Source organism: Dufourea novaeangliae, unplaced genomic scaffold (assembly GCF_001272555.1).
Source record: "Dufourea novaeangliae isolate 0120121106 unplaced genomic scaffold, ASM127255v1 scaffold101, whole genome shotgun sequence".
Taxonomy (NCBI): Eukaryota; Metazoa; Arthropoda; class Insecta; order Hymenoptera; family Halictidae; genus Dufourea; species Dufourea novaeangliae.
The window spans coordinates 3,972,548-3,992,191 of NW_015373989.1; the positions used below are offsets into that span (position 1 = coordinate 3,972,548).

The 19,644-nt window shown below is 45.6% G+C and overlaps 1 protein-coding gene across 1 annotated transcript in view; it reads right to left on the bottom strand.

The window, feature by feature from the left end:
• Positions 1–19,644, bottom strand: part of LOC107187762 (nuclear migration protein nudC) — an 85,967-nt gene that overhangs the window by 47,960 nt on the left and 18,363 nt on the right. The window lies entirely within an intron of this gene.

Here is a 19,644-nt window from a genome sequence, read left to right on the forward strand (position 1 = left end):
TCCTCATCCGTCAGCGATGGATTAAGGGAAACGAGGTGGTTCGCGGGGTACTTTGATCATGATAAATGCGACCACTCGATTCGATAGACGGTAATTGAACCAACGTTGGTATATACACCTATATTTCGTAGGTGTTTACAGGTTCTCAAGAATGTTTCCTGCGCGCGGTTTCACTTCCTGCGAATTGAAATGTATACCCCACGGCGATTGCACCGTTTAATATTCATTCGACAATTATACAATTTCTTATTGTATCGATCGTTCACGAAAAAATATCGCGAAGGAGATTGTAATTTTGTATGAGGAGTATTATGAAGCTATCACTCGTTAACACTTTCCGTGACGACCAACGTCCTTGCACGCTAATCAACGACTATCGCCCCGTGTAATATAAATGATTCGAGAGTTGCATCGATTAAAACGATCCATTCCGCATTGTGAAACGAACTGACCTTTCTCTTTTTCATTTTTTCCCCCCTGCAGCGACCGTAAATATGTTACCGAGCGAAGAACGTGGCATTCGTTACAGTTATCCAACTATCTAATACGTCTCTAATACAGTTCTCGTTAACCATATTCGTTGTTACACTTCCTTATTCAGGCGTTCGTAAATCAGCCTCGATAGAAAGAATTTCGCTGACAATAATATCGAACCCACATCGTGTTTCTCGAGCTCTTCTGGCAACAAACTTCATTTGTGCATTGCTATAAAAATCGTTAGCATAATCACGGTGAAACAAAAACGCCATTACAAGAATATGGATCTGATTTTCGAAGCAAAACACCAATTTCGCGTCGGTTCGTATAATCGGACAAGGAAAATCCTTTCGTGCGCGAAAGTTTCCTCGTGCTTGGTATTATGTAAATTTATGTATACTTAGAATAACCTGTTTTAGTCTGTCAAGACCATACGGTGACCATGTTTCGCGAGCTCATGAGTCATTTAGAACACCATCGATTACTTGGAATCCTGCACGAATGATCTATTTCCGCGATAAGAAGATTGGACCCGAAGCTTTCGGTCTCGTTCTGAACAAAAAAGATTAATATTTTTAAGCGCATACGAGGATTGACAGAGCTGTCGCATGAACATCCCCGCTTGTTTGAAACGTTGTCAGTCGCAGGTAGTCCGAGCAAGCCAAGTGTTTCACTCGGCTACCGCCTTTGATTCCTCCTTCGACGATGTCCTCGCGGCCAGATAAACGTGATTTGTGGCCGGCCACGGATTCGCGTTAACATCCTTATCTCTCTTACAGATAAGGAGAACACGCGTGAAACGTGTATTCAGTTACAGAATGAGAGAGACAGAGATAATACAATAATGCATAATTATAACAGCCGAGTTCCGGGTTGGCTGGGTAGGAGCCGGTGAGTAACCGGTACACGGTTGGCGAGATAATAAATCGGCGTGAACGACTAAAGTGGACGTAAAACTGCATCGTCGCGGTCTCGTGCGGCGTGACGCATCGCGGAACAAATGAAAATGCAACTCCGCCGACGCGATCGTACGGAAAAAACGACTTCATCCCGGACGATGTGATTAACTCGGTGCACGTAGCGTAGCTCGTCTTATTTTTTTCGTCTTTATTTGCCCTGGTTCTTGGTGCAGCACCTCGTTTCTCTGTCGAACTTAAAAGCCGTTTCGTGTATGAATCGCGTGACAATTAATGCGGGGCTGCACCTCGAAATACGACTGTTATTAATACGTTCGGACGCGTTTAGAAAGGAAGAGTGTCCGAGAACTGACCTCAACCTCGACGTGTTTTTGCTGACGGTCGAACAGGTGTCCATTTTGCAGGACCACACCTAAAGGTGCGTATCCATTTGTTGCGTATCATCGTGTCGTATCACCATACGATACATTCTCATACGCAACGATGCAACAAGTGAATATGCACCTTAATGATTCTGCGCGCGCGTCAGTATTAACCCGTACCGGTCACACTTCATTCCAGCACCCATGCATACTCGTTGTGAATCGGGATTTTCAAACTTCGATGTCTTCTAACTAGACCGTGGATGTTTATGCAGGTATAATATGTTGGAATATACAAAATATACGCAACATATATGTAAAATATACGGGAAGAATATGTTGAAAATATGTTTACATATAGAGGAAATATTAATCGCTTTACTGTTTTATTATCATTTAATAATGTAATATACTATAATAGTTTTTTTATGTCACGGAATGCAAATTAATGGCTCTTATCTGATACAATTAATTTACACGCCGAAAAAGAGGATTCTACGTCATACGACGTTATTGGGGCATATTTAAATTTACACTAATGACGTGCAGGAACCGCTTGTGGTTCTTGAACGTGCGCGCCTTTCAAAATCTTACCAATTTTAGATATTATATTCAAATTAACGTTTCGTTGTGGTACAGCTATAATCTTATATGTAAAATAAAAAATATATTTTTAAAACCCTTCGATCATAAAACAAATCGCTGTCCAGATCCCATTACTTTACCGACATTCTATAAAAATATGCATTTGCATAAACATCCGCAGTCTACTAATACCTTCTCAAAATAAATAGTAGTGTTTAAATAAAACGTATGTTTCTGGTAGAAAATTTCCTCAGGAATCGATCGGTGGGGACTTTCATATATTTCATAAATGTTAATTAAAGGAAGTAAGATTTTGAAAATCCTCAACACCTGAAATGTTTCAGATGCGTATTCACACAACTCTGCCAACTACTACGGGGTTAAAATTACAATCGAATAATCCCACTAGCCACCCCAATCAATAATACCTCGTGTATATCAGGGAACGCATAAAACGAGTCTCGGATATCTCCAGGGACGCCTTGTAAATCAGAATTTTAACAAGCATCCGTACGGAGAGGTGCCGCCTCGCGGGGATTATCGGATTCCGGAACGATCCCAGCGGCGCTTCCAGTTACGTCGTGTAATTCATAATTAATTACCGGACACCTCTGACGCGATATTTCACCGGGGGCCCACGTTCAGCACGACCTTGCGTACACGGAATATATCCGGCCGGGTCCGGATGAGGCGAGACGGGCTGCGTCCCCATAGAGGGTGAGACACGAACCAGACGATTGAAAAAAGAAGCAACCAAACGGGACGCACGGTGCTGCAGTATGCGTGTGGCTTATCGTTAACCCGATGGGACAGGTTTGCCCGTATGTCCGTATATATAAAACGCGGCGCGCATATAAATTTGTTATAGCTATCTCACCGCCGTTATCCTTCTCGTGCAAACGGTGGTAGAGCAGAGAAACCGCGATCGGCGTACACTCGCCCGTATAGAGAGAGAATCGCAGCCGTGCACCCGCGTTGCAATTAGACATTTTTCTGGCAACCCAGACGCGGCGGGATAGTTGCCGCACGAGGGGAAAACGACGATGAAGAAGGGTTTCGAGAAGGTGCAGCAGCTCCGGGATACACTGGTAAACGAACACAGTAGAGAAGGGAGGGGCAGATTGAAGGTTACAGGTGAAAAGAGAAGAACAAACCAGATTGGCGACCTTGTCATTGGGTCAGCGTAGAGAAACTTCTTTGAAGCAACGAAGAAACAGAGAGAGATCGCAGTTGTGGGTTAGATAATGCATCGTGTATACCGGTTCGCGATAACTCTGATTACATCTTGGGAATCAGGGCAGGACCTGTTTCTCTGCACTTTTATCGCTGGGCCTTATACCCAGGAGTGGGGGGTGAGAGAAAGAGACAAAGAGTCGATCGAGCCGTCCGAGTATTGAAGTACGAACCCGGATCTCTGGTTCTCCGGACAACGAGTTTTATTGAGCTATTCGAATCGTCTGTGAATTCGTCATCCCCGGTGTGTATCGTTCCGATGAAATTTGATGATGATGGCTAAAACAGGTCCAAGGGCTTTAAGTCCCGATCGTATGAGAAACGAGAAGATTCACGTCTATAAAATTACAAGACAGTGGAATTTCTGACGGCATCGTTCATCAACTGCACTTTTATTTGGCCCTGGTGATATATCGTTCGCTGTTCAAACTGTCAATTCCGCATTTTTATTACGAACAACGCCGTTTCTGCAGTAAGTAATCCGATAAAAAGTTTGATCGTTGGCCTTGGAAGGTTCAACGCGCCTCTCGCGACTGCCATAAAGCAAACAAGAATCCCCTAATAAAAGTCGTGTCGGGTGTACAATTGGGATTAGCAGAGCAGTAAACGCCGCGAACCGGTATACGAATACTTATTGCGGAAACGAAATTTCGTCGCGAATTATCCTGAATCCGTGTACGATCGTGTATATCCAACATGTACAAAAAGACATTGTCGGTCCGCGAGGAGCCGTTGATGCGTATCTCCGGAAGGCGGCTGAAATAAAGGCGTAGGCCATTCTTTCCTGAGGATACACGTCTGCTCCAAGGTCGCGGATTCGCGGTATGTTCTGAACCACGGCGAGCACGAAGGTCGTCCGTGGTACCGATCGGGCGGGATCGGTCGCTCGAGAGGAAACGTCGACCTCGTTTAGAATTCCCGCTACGAGATAAGAGGGAAAACCCCATGCTTATAATCTATCACAGCTAGCCAATGCGCCAGGTGACTTTCTCACACAATTCTAACGGGGACCAACCGCGTGCTTCAAGGTGTCGAAACGGTTTTTAGAACGCGTTGAAATACTACAACTACGAAACGATCCGGATAACAGATCGGGGGTGGCAACGGGGGACCAAACGTCACCAAGCGGAATTAGGATTTGTCGTCTTCTCCCCACCTGTGTATCGAACAAGAAAAGCGGAATTCATGTTTCGTAAAACACCCGTCACCAGGCCGTGTGTCTGCTTAACAGAGTAGAAAAACGGGCCGAGAAAGGGCCTGAAGAACACTGGCCGAGGAGAAAGACCACGCGTCGTATCTACGCGCTGCGACGTCGAATAAAACGCTCGTTCACCTTGCCGTGGACGGTGAATAGCAGGTTCTCCCGCGCATTGTGCTCTCCGTGTTTTTCGGGGAATTATACGAGCGGGGAATGAGAAATAAGGAGAGAGATACGCAGAGGCAATCGCTGTCACCGGTTGTTCGCGAGTCTCGGCGACAAAAAGACTCCTCGCGGAGACGACTGCGCGCGGGGTCAAAGAACCTGCGTCGAAAAAGAGCGGCTTTTTCGCGGGGTGATACGCAAATATTCGGGTCAACGCACCGTATCCTGTTCTGCAATTGGTTTTTCGAACGATGTTTCGTGAATCTTTAGTTTTCGTTTTTTTTTTTGGAACCACGTTGCAGGAATTTTTATAGTGAAATTTCGAATGGTTGGTGGCAGGAGACTTTCCTGTAGGGTCAACGGCCGATTATGATCGTCTGAATGCTTTTGTACCGATGTTATGTCTACGGAATGGTACACAGTACTCGTACGCAGCGGAGATCCATTCACTCGGTTCCAAAGCACGCGCAGGTATCGTCGATGACCCGTCTGAAAAACAATCGCGGGAGACTGGTTGGGCGTCGTAATGCGACGCCCTGTTACGCTGGCGATGCGACGTGCATGGAATTCGCGGCACGTGAGTCTGTACGAAGAGGGCTCGGTTATATTGTCTTCCTTTCTCTGAATCTTTTCCAATCGGATGAAATTGCAATCGATCTCACGTGGCGCATTTCCCATTCCGTTATGTTTCGATAATAGAATTTAAAATCTAGCTACTCGCTGTTTTACACGATGATTCGCTTACCACGCGTTGAAATCACCCGAGCTGTAGGCGCTTTTTCAAACCAATATTGCCTCGTCCATGTCACATATTACTTATTGACAATCAAATTTAATAAAGGACAAATGTACACAGCCGAATTCTTAGTATATCAAATACAATCCGATACCCCTCATAGATTAATGGAGAATTATCCATAGCACTCAATCAGACACCGGTGAGCATGATCGAGGAAGAGCCGAACGAGTGAAAGAGTAGCTTGCAAAACTCGAGCAGACCAGGATCCTCTAATTAGATCTCGGCTCGTCCCACACGCCGGCCCCGTTACGCTATGAGGATGGCAATTTATTTTCAAGACACGGTAGTCTCTTTTTTTTCTTCACAGCTTCGTTACGGAGCCGCTTCGCGCTGCCTAGGGAAGCCATCGTCGTATCGAGAACATAGATGGTACATAATCGTTTCGTGTATACTCCCGTCCGTAAATCATCGGACACTTACATGTGCAGAATCTTAAATATGCGTTTAATTCAGTAATTTTATTCAGAAATATTTATGTAAATGAATCGTGGCGGTTTAGCAGAGAATTTTTTAAAATAATTATTATTCTTGTAATTCCTGTTAAGTAATTCTGGATGTTGTTCGAGGTATGATAAAGATGATTATCTCGTACAGAAATGCAAGTTACTGAAACCGCTTCAAGAAATTCAATTTTCGTTTCGATTTCCATTTTCCACACGCGAGGCTTCTCTTCTCAATCGAAGTGTCGATAATGTCTGTACGGAAATACGTTTTTATCGAAAAGACAGGGCGTTCAACAGGCGGTAGAGACATCGTTTTTCTGAGTGTCAGAGTGATCGATGCATACGGAGGTCGGTCGATTTTTGCGCGTACGAGAACCTTATCCCAGGTACCGTCGGAATTCCGTTCGCAGAAACCAGGCAGGTTTATTAACATCGATGAAGAAGTTATTTCAGTTCGGTGGGAATTTACATATATGTATACCGTCCACGGCCTGTCGTCCGGGTGTATTAACACGCATGTGTGAATCAGCCAAAAGATTAATTATCGCTGATAAAGGACAATCATCGCGTGATCGTTTCAATCCGCGAGGAGGGCCCCGTGTGAACGACAATTTCCCCGCGTCAACCTCCACACGCGGAAGATATATAAAAGAAATCGGTCCCGTGTACACATTTGTTGCACGAACAACGTAATAACAGGATGCAATGTCCTCGGAACAGAAGATAATAGACGTTTGTTAAGGTTAACGTGCAACGAGACGCGAAGCTGTTTCGAGCGTGTACACGTAGTAAATCGTCTCCAGGACACGAAACACCGGTGACGTGCTGTACACGGAGATTCTGACGGGGAACAGGTACACAGACGGTGTGTTCACGTAAAAGCCAGAATTTTGTACTCTCCCGAAGGGAGGTGTCGTTTGCATAATCCGAACGATCAGTCGCGACAACGCGGCCCGCTTTCAAAGCGGGGCCCGACCCGGGCTAAAATCGACTCTAGAAAACAACATTCCTGGCCGGTTGTGTCAGATCGGATCTGCTCCGAAAAAAGGTGCAGATCGATGTGAGTTACGGTGTTATTCTCGTATTACCATTTCGTAGCATTGACCACCTCTGTATAACGGTATCGAGCAAAATTTCGATACGGGAACCGGATACACGTCTCCGGACAGATTAGGGCAATATGTCTGTACTGGCCTTCGAACCATTGACCGAAGAACATACGTTCGTGATGTTTTTGGAAACAGGAAGGCTCTCAGAAGGACAGATTCAAGTGTATCTAAAGGATAGACGATACGATTTGTCGAACGACATATATCGCTGCAACGACGAGATAAAAGAATAGACCTAACATGCGATGTAATTCTCGAACCAGCGTGATTTTCGTGGGACACAAAGTCTCATAAGATGTTAAGTCTATTCTTATATCTCGTCTGTGGTATCGTCTACGGCCCGCTTAAATGAGAACTTTTCATTTCGAACGATGAATCTCTTCGTGTACCATTATTACGGCACTTAAGGCAGGAGACTAATATGTACATCTTTCATGATACTGGAAACTGAATGGTACATTTCAGATAAAAGTGAAGGGCAGCTTATACCAACGTTGCTTTATTAGTGCGTGAACCGTTAATGATTAAGATCACTCTGTCTTTCAGTGGCTGACAGACTCACTAAAGACGAGTTCAACGACACCGTGGATCCATATGCTTCAAGGTCTGTTTTCCAGAGTTTATAGAAAGTCGCGGTTCCTTCTACGAAGTCTAACTGTACTTTAGGAACGGTCTTCGTATATTCGGTTGTCCGCGCTACCACGACTCGTCGAGGACTCGCCCAAAGGATCCGCTTGAGTCTGGTCAGTGTACACTCCGACGACCATAACCGTCCTGGTTCGAGCGGTTTTTGCATCGCGCTGAAATTAGCGATGACAGCTTTGTATATCCTCTCGCGAGCCGACGCATAAACCTTGGGGAAACTTGTAGCACATGTCGTTAAGGCCGTCTTAAAAGCGACTACTAAATATCGATGAGACAAGGTATGACGGTCTATTTGAAATGAAAAAAAAAACCAGAAGCCTCCTCAACATCCTGTTCAAAGGCTCTTATCTCGAAGGCAGTTATTTTTACAATGGGATTTGTATAGAAGAAACTAATATCAATTCTTTTAGCCAAATTTAGATCTTACAATGTCAGAGGAATGTCCCTAATTACTAAAAAAATTTAAATTACTTATTACATGAAAAATAAGCTTTCTGCTGACGGTAGAATATTCCGATAATAAGACCATCCCAGACATTTTCTGGGCGAAGAATACCGTCCCAAGGTCCAATCGATTTTACTCGAATCATTCATTCGTCACCCACATGTCCCGGTAGATCCGTCGGTTCCGTCAGTCTTTCTAGAAGCAACGGAACAATTCCATGCACAAGATTAAACCGAGAACGGCCAAGAGACGTCCGCGAAGACTTACGAGCGGTAATTTCGTCGCGTTTCGAGAACGACCCGCGCGTTTTCTCCAGCGACTCTTATCCGGCCAGGGCGTCGAGGACACGCTGTCCGGCCACGAACTCGTTAATCATCGGGCCAAGAATCGGTTCGAGGAAGCTGGGGGCTGTGTCGTGCCCTATAACCGAAACTGAACGACGATCCACCTCCGGCCTACTCCAAAAAGGTGTGTCGATGCACCGTATTCGCGAGCACGGCCTGCGAAAACGCTTAATTGCGCTGGTACCAGAGAGGATCGTTAGTCACGAATCGCTACACGAGCCGTAATTATAATTCGCTACCGAAGGTCGGCTATGAGTTACAGCCACCTGGATCGTAATTTATACGGTTTCTGTGTGTGTACCACGGTGAAATTATGATACGGAATATGGGTCGTAACTCGGGCGTTGCTCGTCGTGCCCAGGCACGGTCTCGCGTTCTCCCGCTATCTGGCTGGGCGTGTAATTATTATACCCCGGCGCGGTTTTGCGCGGATTTGGCCCGGTAATTGACTGGTCGCCCGTGAAATCGATATCCCCTGGGAGAGATATAAGGGGCCCACACCGTTGACAATGAATATGGATTTATAAAGACCTCGTGTCGACGCGCGGCTCTTTCTTCGTTGTGAAACGTACACGGGGGCCCTGCCCGGTGCAACCGATGAATTCGACGTGTCACGCCCACCAGAGCTCTCACGGAGAGAGACCCGAACGCCGATTAATAAAATTGATTTCCGTGTTAATAACTTTTTGCTCCTTTTCATTATATCGGGGATCGATTTGAGATTCCTGAATGACTGCGTTCGCGTACAGTGTCGGAACGGAGATTGAAAAGAAAGGCGTGACAATTAACTTGGGTGTAGAAATCATTAGGAAGAGTGAAAAACTGACTGGTCATTGCAATAATGTTTGCCGATTGACGGTAGTGTAAGATACTTGGTTGCCTAGAAAAATCGTAAATAATTGGCACGATTCTTATCAGTTTTCACTTGTGCCTTAGAATTAAAATCATAAAAAAACTTCTATAACAGAACAGTAAAAAGAGTGCGAACAGAATGTGTGGCTTGAATAATCGTCGAAGTCATTACTTCTTCGTACGCAGATCAGATGTAATGAACATGTGATCGTATGCAAGGGAGAATAGTACTTTTGGGCCCCTTGAGGACCTTTGAGAGTCTCTTGGTTCCTTGCAGTGTAATTTGTATTTGCAGTGTAAATGTAAATTGTTTCAACGATATAATAATTATCGTTTTAAACGTCGTTGTCCTCCCATTGAGTCCCCCAGGCCCGACAGTACTAATTTCTAATTATATAATAAAAGATGTTCGCTAAAAATAGTCCGACACTTGTCGTAAGGAAACGTTTTTCAGAGCAACGAGCTTTTGCGTTGTGCAAGTCCTCGGTTCCCGGGGAAACGCTATCTCCGACGTGTCGCGAAACACGTGGACGATCCGAATCTTAGGCAAGCCGAAAAGAAAGTGGCCATCGGAAAGAGCCGCGCCTTCGTAACGCCTGTGTATACACGTGAGTTTAACGTCGTCGCTAACATTTTCCACGTGCTTCGTGGAACTCGTTGCACAATCGTCCGCAGACTCCGCGGCTGTGTCAGTGTATGTGCGCGCCTCTTTGCTCGCTATCGATCTCATCGGACGTTAAACGAGTCGCAAGGAGGAATATCATCGATCGCGACGAGATAACGGACGACTCGATATCCTTCTCAACGAACGTGAAACTGGAGCACAGAACGTGTGGAGGTGTCTGTCGAGTGGTTAAATTAAGACCGATCAATCGAGATCGAGGAAACTCTATCGCGCATCTTAAGGTGCGTATGCATTTATTGCGTGTTCTCCTATCGTATCACTGTTGCGTATCATCGTATCATATCACTATACGAATCATTTTCTTCATACGCAACCAAGCAATGCTTGATCCACTACTCTAAAAAGTGGATACGCACCCTTAACACTAACCGTACCTCAATAACTGGTTTTAAATACGGTACGAATAGGTATATAAAAGTAGTTAGTGTTAATGATTTTTAACCCTTATTCAGATTTCCAAGTTTAGATGGTTTTCTAGATCCATTATTTCTGGAACTGGTAAGTAGAAACGAATTTGCTTTGCAACGTTTAAAAAGTCGACAAAATAATAGAGGAATACATACATTTTCAAATAATACCATCAGCACCTCTTAAAGCGTGCTTATATTCCCATTTTGGGGAGGGTTGCTGCGGCTCCCATAATTCGAAGAAAGGTTAATCTTCAACAAGCAATATATAGTGACAATCCTATGAATATGGAGTATTATTTATTACGTGAACTAATGGCTATTGATAATTCCGTGTCTCTCATAGGGAGTCCACGTGTACCACTCGATTACGACGATTATACAACTGGTTACGCGTAACGCGTCTTAATCTCCTAGATCTCCATCGGTTAGATGTACCGGACGTATGTATATATGTGTGCAACAGTTTAATTAAATGCAGAGTCGAAGAGGGGCAGTTACGGAAAAGTCCGTTTACGTATTAATTCGCAACTTTCCTTCATTGTTCCCGTTTCCGCTTTCACTTTCGCGACGATTCTCATTCGCCGTATTCCCGTTCGACCTAAGTCCGTAAACAGACCTATAATTCGGGGACCAGATGATTCGTACATGCGCACATTAAACGTATTCCCTTTTGTTCTTGTGATTCTGGTCCAGATTTTCATAATAACAAATGTTTCATCGTTACGTCGTCTTCTCTACGCACCGCTTTTTTTTCCGCGAAAACAATTTCACGAGGTTCACCCGAATTCCGTTCCCCGGTAACCGTCATCCCGGGGATTTTCCGCTTGAGGACGAGTACAAATACGTGGGAAATCAGTTTTCTGATCTCACGTGTTTTCAACGCGGCTGATCGTCTGATACGTAGATCCTGAAGATCGATCGTTTGGAAAACAAACGAGACACCGCCTATCGAGAAGCAATTAGTCGAAATTAGTATACTATTTGCTCCGAACGGAACGCAATAAAACCTGGGAAGAATGGGACCAATTCGCAGACTCGCGAAGATAAAATGGCCAAGTGTATTTGATTCATGGTTCGGACGCGATTGCACGTTCGCGTGCTTCGTATCGCGAGGAATTACATATACGTGGGTACCAGTTCCGAGAAAAATCGTCCCGAATAAAGGGACCAACGCTTTTACGACCGATCGAGTTATCGACTTCTTCGATCGTGCTATCGCTTCAACGATAACCAACCGTTAACTAACCATTTAATGACAAACGATAGCTCGGGCACGTAACACGCTGAAGCGGTAATTGCAGCAGCAACCGTGGCCAGATATCTCTCGGTATATATTTGTAAATGAAATCGGAGCCGGGCACTTTCAATCTGCGTGCGATCGGGTATACGCTCTCTACCTCGCCGTGAATTTGCTAAGCGTAGTACTGATTAATTAAGCATTTCCGTCCGCCGTATAACGATCTCCGATATAAATTACTTCGTAAAGGAGATTCGTGTGGAAGATCCCTCGGACTTCTAACCCCTATCGCGAGGATGTACATAATTGCGATACCGTGAAGAATCTATTCGTTTGAATTCAGGCTGATGATTAATTAACTCGAATATCGTATCGTATGTACAGTGCACTGGCGAATAATGCAACATCATCCACTAGTCGTTCCAATGATTCCCAAGATCATCACCGACACGCGATAATTACCGATTCCACAGATCCCAACGTAAGCTATTCAGCGTGAAAAGGATCTCCAGAAACTCCGGTCAAAATTAGTCACACGTTGCTTCGTTCCCGTCGATCCTCCCTCTCTCTTATCCAGAACCTATTCATCGGCTGTATGCGGATCCGGTTCAACGAACGACGATCGTATCCGAGAATAAATTCGCGTTTATAGGCGGCTACGTTTGACTATACCGAGAGCCCGTGTACGGATGACGTGTAGAACGGTTCACGGGCACGGATCTACCGGTGGTTCTGGGTCAGACGATCGGATCCGTGCCCAGTACGTAATAACGGAATGCACAGCAGCATTCGTGTCCGGGTTCGCTAGACAGGGTCCGTTTCCCGCGGCGGACCCATTCACGAACCGCTGGGATCGAGGGTTTCTCCACGTCCTGGTAGATCAGACGTGGATCGAGGCTCACGTGGAACGGAGCTGGTCGACTGGTGGAGGCGGTCGTGAAACCTCTATACATGGATTATGTCTGTGCTCGGGGGATCGCTGGGGCCTGGTGACAGGTGTTCCGCGTACAGTGGGTGATCAAATTAATTGTGAACAGATGGAGAAATTACATTCATATTTTTTTCAGTAAAATTATTACGTGTCCCTTTTTTTCTTAACATACAGACACACAATTTAACTATATCTTGGTATATTCAGTAATTATAGTATATTTATACAATAACAAGCCACCAAATTGTGCTACCATTGATAATTCGTAAATACAACTTGTTACTGCCGATTTATACGTTTCTGTTGATTTTTGGTTTCTTTGATTATTATATATTCTAATACTATTGAATTATATTGTGTCCAAAAAAATGTTGAATGTATGCCGAGAAGAATTCAATCAATTCCAGATGCGAAGGGTGGCGTGACGAAATATTTGTACAAATATTCTTTGAAAAATTATAATCGTTGTCATATGTCATTAAAAACATAACGATATTTTTTGTAATAAAGAAGGTAGCATTATAAGTGTATTTTCAGTATTGTTCTTGATCAAAATTCAAATGGGTGGTACTTCGAAGTGTTCATAATAATTTGATCACCCACTATGTGCGGACCAGACCCCGCGTGCGCTTAACTGCTTTACGGACTACAATCTACCAGGGGCACGGTTGCTGTATTCGACGATCTAAATATTCGTCTGGTTAGCGGCACGCGGATATCCGCGTCGCGTACACAGAACGACCGTTCTCAGATCTGCCCTCGATCCTGCGCACGATCCAGAGACCAGTTTCGGTTCACTTCAAACCATACTTCCTGTTCGCGTAAAAATGTATTGGTCGTCACGACGAAATATCGAGGTTTCACACCTGACGATGCGACCCACCCAGTTTCGTTTCGTCACCTGAATGTCTTCCCAGCGGTCGTCGATAGGGAAAGTTCGTCGTAATGGCTTCATCGTTGCGACGGCGGAGGCAGGGGTCCCGCGGACACTCGACAGAACAATAGATTACGCTAAATTGGGAACCATTGTTGCCGATTTTTTCGCGAGATGGATGCAGAAGAGGCTCATTATTTATTGTTTAGATTATACGCGGTGAATCGTGAGGTGTGAGCTGTACTTACTGAATAAATTACTGACAGAACATTATAATGCCTCGCTAGATAGTTTCAGTCAATTACAATCTCTGTTTATGAAACATAGGTAGAAAATATTTTAATTGTTTCTACTGATGTTAAGAAATTAATAAACTGACAATACTTTGGAGAAAGGAACTATATACCCGTTTAATTCTCCCTTCTGTATATTCACCTATGTACATGCGTATTTGCATAACCATATTCAGGTGAGACATTCTCCTGATAGGTTACAACAGTCCACTACAAGAATTTCTTTCACCTTCAACTTGGAAGTAGGTGGTTCGTTTCCTAGGATCTTCTCCGAGAAAATCTCTAAGCTGATTTCAAACACACCTGTTACGTGACAGGACCGCCTATAATAGTTACGCAATCGTGACTTTGGGAATATCTTATAGAAACGATCCTCGTGGTCCCATACAAACCACGAACATGAATATTCATGGAGTTACGATGACGATGCACTCGCGAGTCGCCGGAGTCGACGTAATCTTCGCGAACGTTATCGAGGATATTCGTACGCGTAGAAACAATAAGCGTTCAGAGGATGTTATTTCCGCACCTGTCCAAGGAGATTGCTCATCCTCGCTGGACACAGCAGGCGACGTCGTCGAGCACCGTGGAAAATGTTCCGAGGACACACGACGTCTCGATGCACCCTGAGCATCCTGCCATTGTAACTGCATTTTGCGTGTCGCGCGTGTAACAGCGAACTGACACGAGGATATACGACGATACTTTCCATACACGTTTCTAAACAATCTCTCGATGATTGCTAAAAAAATTCGAAGCTACGGTGACCACAGATTTAAGTGTAGATTTGCTTTCGACCATGTTTACTGTATACGGTCATCCCAAGCGACAAGGAGCTTTTTCTCGATACGACCTGATCGTAACGAATTTCTGTAAATAACGGACGATTCTCCTACCGGCTGCTCGAAGACCTTCGCGTTCCACTATTAACGGAAACATTAGCCGTGATCCCTTCGTGGTGGTCACCGGTCGTTTCTCTTCCCTAATCAGTTCCATCGATTGCCGCACGCCAACCGGATTCTATCTCAAACACGGAGCGTTTAGTTCATTCAGAAACTACGACGCGACATTCGGAGTGGATTGCGCGGGCTGCTCGATCATCGGTGGCTATAAAACGCGAGTAATTAATGGCTGAATGGTAGCACCGCTGTGATAGGAGGTCGAGACAGGGACGAAGAGAACAGAGATGGTAAATCGAACGGGGCGGAGGGACGTGGAGAGGAAGGATCGGCGTGGCCAATCCCTTTCGACCTTGCTCGCGATCGGAAATGATCGACACACGAACAGCCGAGAGGCGTACCGAGTAAGTTCCTCACGCACACAAGACGGTAGATCGCGCGGGGCTGCACGAAGCCCAGAGGCGCGCGCGACATGGATCAGGAAGCTGTCGAAAGCTTGACCTTGCTACGCTAAAAGGAGCCGAATAGGAGCAGGTAGAGAGAATAAAAAAACCTGCTAAAGGGAACGACGAATTGACTTCCGCCATGATCGACAAGCAACTCGGCCTCCCTTGGATTTAACTATGGAACGATTGTAGCACTTGGTGGCACGGAAGTGTTCGCTGAGATCAAAATTAGAACCAGATCGATGTTAATCAATCACGCCAGGTGAACTGATCGTGCTATTTTTCCTGGAACTGTGTCGTTTTAACCAATCTGTATTGTTCGAATAAATTAAATACAGTATTTACGAAATTTGTACGTGAAAATGTCATTAGCCTGGACAAGGGCACCGGGGTTAATTGAATCTTCATATTGATTGTTTTAGAAAGTTTCATTCATGATTTTGTCTCGGGAAAGTTTTGTTAATACTCCAGGAATGAGGAAGGAAAATACATAGTTATGAAACGTGTGTATACCTGCGTTTCTGCATCGTATTTGCTGTTTCTGACGGCGAGAAAATATGTTTTCTGACACGTTTGCCTGGAGTTTCAATAGTTTCTGACAGAAATCATTGTTGAACGGTTCAACAGTTCCACACCAACAATTAGTTATTCAAGTGAAACGTACATTATCATTTTCTCTGTTGCGAACAAGCGAAGTGAATTCTTTAAAATGCCTGTTTTATCGAAGCATATTCTTTTCCTCATTAAACATTCTAACAGTAAAACCTAACATTCTTCGACAAGTTTCTTCCAGCGTCTCGTGACATTACCTATGCCCGTCGTTCCATCCAGAATTCAAGAATTTCTTAAACATTTCACACGTGTAAATCGTACGATGAAAAAAAGCTACACATACGCGATGTAATTAATTATCGTGAAAAAGACAAATCGCCATTAGAAGCGAAAGGTTAAATCAACGGAGAACCAATGCTGAGCTAGAAAAAGGATCGAAAGAATCGGCCCAATGAGCGAAACCAATTTTCATACGATGAGTACGTACACGAGACACGACAAACGCGGGCACGACGATTAATCGTGAAATTACGAAACCCGGCTAATAACTTTAATTACGTTTCCCGTTGACAAGCGGGAATTACACTTCGCTCGGCACAATATGGATTTACGAGGCGCTGAAACGAAGAAAAGAAGAATCGCGCGCGCCTGGGAATCTGTGTGGTGGATCGGTGCCTCGAGAAACGAGATTACGGGAATCACGATAGGTATTTTCTTACACGCGACCCGTAAACCCCGTCGAATATATATTTTTTATCCGTTGTAATCGCACAGGAAACGAGCGTACTCGCGTAAAAAAAAAACACGCTTTTTCCTGGTATCCTCCCGCGCATCCTGATGAACGGATCGCGGGAAAAATTTCCACAAATTTCTCCTCCGCGACGCACAAACCCCACGGAAAACAGAACGCGACAGGTTAACCGGTCCCCCTTGTGTTTTATCATCACGGATCAACACGCCACCACCATCACCTTTCTCCAGCGTCCGATTAAGTAACGGGTTATTCGCTGATCATACCGATTATCTTTATGCCCGCGATTCCCGCAGCCTTGCCTCCGCGATTACTCAATAATACCTGGCGCACGCCTTTCTCTTTATTATGAAAAATCCACGCAGAATCGGCCGCGGCGGAAGGTCACACACAGCGTAGGCCCCGGAGCCGACACAGAGGATCGAGAACTTGCTTGCAACGCGAGCAAGAACGCACGCGCCACACGTTCCCCCTGTTTCGAAGACGAATTTCATTCTGTTAAACGACGTCCGTGATCGGTTTCACGTACGATCGACACAGAGACGAGCGTTTCCCCTCGCCTTGGAGTTAGCCGGAGGCTGCGCGATGCAGAGAGTAGCTACATACTTAGCTTCAATGATTCGAGATCGTTCGGCTAGATTTACGGCCTCGGTGGAAACGAGCGCGACGCGTCAGGACGGAAGCTACGAGAGTCAAGTCAGACACACACATGTATAGCCAGTCCTTGCCGGAAACAGAGCGAACCACGCGCTGGATGGCTCCTGATCGGAATATTTAATCACGGTAGTAGGACCCCGATCTAGTTCGGCGACGTCACCACGCAAATGGAATGGGGTTCTCCGTTTCTGTCCTCGTAGTCGCGGAAAACGTATATACCGGACCGTGCTAGTGACTCAGCCTCCAAGATCCACCTGACGCCGAGAGAAGCTTCCGAGAAGCGATTAAAGTTCGAGGGGTTTATGGGGGCCGAGCAGTTCCGACTCCAGCGTGGAGGCTATCCAGGTGGGGCTCAAGGTTACGGAACTAGTCGGACAGAGGATCGACAAACATTACGCAAAACCGCGTTTCCTCGTGATGCGTTCGGGTTTCGTGGGCACCGGTAGTTTTGGCTTTTCAGCTTGAGATGACGCAGCGAAACGATTGCATTTCACCGATCGAGAAAGGGGGGACCGGTAATTTCCAGGCTGATGCGTCTCGGTTATTCAAAGCACGACGGCTGATGTTGCTTGGGGCACGACGACGGTAGTATTAAGACGTAAATCCAGTTCCCGTATCGAGTCGGCACGCGATCATCCGCGGGTGCCTCTTTTCGTGACCCGGATTCGAGAAGTCGTGAATCCTGTCGTAATGGGACGTTATCGTGATAGAGGAGATTACCTGCATGGGAATCCGACTCCCACGCGATCCACGCGGCGCAACTTGGATCGGTGACGAGCGGGGATTATGAAACGTAAAGTAATTCTCCGATGTCCGGTGACAGTAATCGCCCTGACGGACGACTGCGCTTGATCTCGATCGTCGTGGAAAAGAGTCCAGTGGAATCAAACTGATTACCGGGGGTTAGGAAGAAAGAGAAGATTTTAAGAAATGGAATTTATCTAATGTTGAGATTTTCTTTCCTTGTGATTATATTATTCCCTACGTGTTAATATAAATTTAGCAGTTAAGCAGCTGAAAGACAAATTCAAGAAATAACACGAGAATTATGTAAAATGGTGTACGATGACCTGTATTTAAATCCTAATTGGGGAGGAAGTTCGAGTCCGATCGCAATTTTTCACAACTTGATACTACCACAAAGCATCCAAGTCGTTTACTATTCATCTATCCTGAGTTTATTCCGAACGTCGTACCCGTATTTCGTTGAACACCCTATACCCAGCATCCCCAAGAACCGGTGTTCAAGGGTGAACAAAGAAGTGACGCGCATCTTTCGAGGGAGATCAGGCGCACACGGTCGCCACCCTTCTTCGACGTTCTTTTCTTTCCCCAAACAAATCAACCGGAGACGAGACCAAACCGACGAGAAAAGACCGCAACTTTGAGAACCCTCCTACTTCTCCGTGCCTACGCATACCTGGCCGGAAACGGGGGAACAGGTTTGCAACGAGGAGGATCGGATGCGGAGGAACCAACGTTACTTGGATGCCCACGTAAAAAAGAAAGAAAGAAAAAAAAGATGAAACCAACGCTGACTTGAACTCGATCCGGTAACCACCAAGAAAATGAATTAATTCAGCCTAGGCGACGACTCGAGCGGATAAGAAAGCGTCGACCGCGCGTATCGAAATCTCCGTCTCGACGCAGAAAGCGTTTCAGGCATCAAGCGTCAGTTGTAAATCCGTCGGTCGTCGACTAATCTCGTGGAATATACCAGCGTTCACCATGGACGACGAGCAGGAAAGTCTGCGAAACGTTAATAGCTCTGTTCGACGCGTTGTATGTAATACGAGTTACGATACAGATAAAAGGTGTCAGACAAGGCGGTCCTCGGTTTCCTCTATTCAGGTACATAAAACCGAGAAAGACGAGTAAGATAAGCGTTCGTCCGGCTGAGAGGATCGAACCATTCGGACAACGGAATCGTGGATAGGGTACAAGATCGTGTCCCTTTCCTTATTCCGTGGCTCGTCCTTGCGCCTAAATCGGCCAGCCAGCGCACCTACCTGTCTGCGTGTTCCTGGTAAAACACAGTACACGTATACGGGGAGGAAGGAAGCAGAAAAGAAAAAGGATCGATCCTCTCCTCGGCCGTGGTGGTGCTGGTGGCGAGCTGCTGCTTGCCGCGTGCAGGATCGACGTGCCGTGAGCGCGCTCGCTCGTCACCCTGGGTGGGAGATACGAAGGTATAAAACCGATCTGGCCGTGTGCTGGCAGCCAGTCCAAAGGCCAGATGTGACGGCGACTCTAGTCGCACGCGTGCGAGAGAGACGATCCATCCACGGGCAAAACGGCACCGCGCGCGGTTACTTACCCGCGTACAGATACGTAA